This window comes from Macrobrachium rosenbergii, chromosome 48 (assembly GCF_040412425.1).
Source record: "Macrobrachium rosenbergii isolate ZJJX-2024 chromosome 48, ASM4041242v1, whole genome shotgun sequence".
NCBI classification, from domain to species: domain Eukaryota; kingdom Metazoa; phylum Arthropoda; class Malacostraca; order Decapoda; family Palaemonidae; genus Macrobrachium; species Macrobrachium rosenbergii.
In genome coordinates, this window is record NC_089788.1 from 56,567,048 (window position 1) to 56,569,547 (window position 2,500).

A 2,500-nucleotide genomic window follows, 5' to 3' on the forward strand; every position below is an offset into this window, starting at 1 on the left:
AAAATGATTTTCCAAGTAATAATTTTTTGTTAGTCTAGTATGCATAATAAAGTGAGGAAAATACTCCCTCGTCCCTCATTTCATAGGGGAGCGTAACTTCCTCTCCCCCTTTATCTTCCCCTCACCCTTCCCTCCCCAACCCCTCTTCCCTTCATTTTCCTTCCCCCTAACCCTATGCCTTTCTTCTCCCTTGCCCCTCCCCCTTCTCTCCCCTCCCCTCCACCTTCCCCTTCCGTTTCCCCAACCTTTCCCCTCCCTGCCACCACTCTCCCACCTCCTATATCTTCTCACTTCTTTCCCCTTTCCCCCTCCTTCTTCCCTCTTTCCTCCCCCTCCCTCTTCCCTCCTACTACCCGTAGACTGTTATTCAGAGTTTTAACTGGGCTACCTGTAGGGTATGATTCAGAGTTTTTCCAGGCAGTACCGGGTTGGTCAGCTAGTGTATGTGTATATATGTGTCCTTGTCCGTGTGTATGCAAGCACACACACATACTGTGTATATATATATATATATTATATATATATATATATATATATATATATATTTATGTATATATATATATATATATATATATATATATATATATATATATATATATATATATAGGCTATGGGTGCGTATGTTTTATTCTGATATTCAACTTCACCTGATTTAAATATTTACCAATTTCAAGTTGTACACTTTTGGATATTGCATTAGTATCACATTTGAATTTTGTACGGTTCTAGATAGACGGATTTAGCTTTCATTAGAGGCCTCAGATTTGCTGTCCGTTCTAAAAATCATCAGCGACAACAGGTTTTTTTATTGGTTTATTGTCACTAGCGTTCTCTCCTTTCATTTCTATCATTGTAATGATTCAAACGCCATACGGATTTCTTTGATGAGTTGTGAAAAGCTTAACGTATCAAGGAAATCAATAAGGATAAAGATGAAATGAATTTCAAGAAATCTAAAAAAGTGAAATGTACATTCTTTTCTACATTCACAACGAGCAAAAAAGTCTTTATTGCGATTTTCCATCAATGCATTGAACAAAAAGAGATATTTTGAGAGTCCTTTCAGTTATTTACAGTGACAAAAAAAAATGGTGTTCTTTTCCATGATTTACAGTGATACTTAAATGTCTTTTATCCTTTTTCCTAATTTTATTAAGCAAAATAATAAATCTTTATCGTCGTTTTCCATCAGAGAGAGTGAGTACTTAGTGCCATTTCGGTCTGACGTGTTAAGCAAATAAATCTTAATTTCCTTTTCCATAATACAAGTCAGACTGATAAATCATTAGTGTCCTTTCTGTTACGTATATTTATCATAAAAAAACTCTCTGTCCTTTCCTTTTATTTGCGTAATACAAATAAATCTTCAGGGCCTTTGTCCATCACAGGCGGGGTAGTGCTGCCAGTGCACCTCGCGCGCTGCACTACAGGCATTACTTAAGGTCCTTTGCAGCGGCCCTTCGGCCCCTACCTGCGACCCCTTTCATTCCTTTTGCTGTACCTCCGTTCATATTCTCTTTCTTCCATCTTACTTTCAACCCGCTCCTAACATTTGTTTCATAACGCAACTGCAAGGTTTTCTTCCAGTTGCACCTTTAAAATCTTTTTACTCTTAGTTACCTTCAGCGCTGAATGACCTAATAGTTCCCGTGCTTGGCCTTTGGCCTAAATTTTATATTCCATTCCATTCTTTTGTCCTTCACTTAAGCAGAACAAATAAATCGGTAATGTTCTTTCCCATGATTGACATTAATCAAATGTCGCAAAAATAAATGTGTAGGTTCCTATTTTGTCACTGACATTTAACAAATCAACTATTATTGTCCTTTGCCTTCATTTGTGTGAAGCAAATCATCAGTGCCTTGTCTGTCGTTTCTTGAAGTAATTAAATCTACTCTCCTTTTCATATGATGAAGCACATAAAATTTTAGGACTCGTATTTTTTTGTCATTTACATTAAGTATATAACTCCTTAGAATCTTTTCCCATTATTTAAATTGAGCAAACGCATCTTCAGTTACCTAATCCATCATTACATTAAGTTAATAAATTTTACTACTTTTCTTTCTTTTGTGAAATTTCCATTTATTTATTTTAAGCAAATATAGCTTCAGCGTCCTTTTCCCAAGTGTAAATGAAAAAATAAATTTCTGGTGTCCTTTTGCGTCACTTACACTAAGCAAATAAATCCTTTGTAACCTTTCCCCTCATTTACATTAAGCAACTAAGTCTATAGTGTCCCATTATTTACGTCGGTTGATGAGATTAACGCTGGGGACTCCGTAAGGGGTTAGTGCCATCAGTGCACCTCATATAATGCACTGTAGGCATTGCTAAAGAGTGTTTGCAGTGTCCCTGCGGCCCCTAGCTGCACACAACTTTTAGCTTTTTACTCTACCTTCATTCCCGCCTCCTTTCTTCAATCTTGCTGTCCAAACTCGCTAACTGTTATTTCTTAGTTAAACTGTACGGTTTTTCCCATTTCCACCTTTAGATCCTT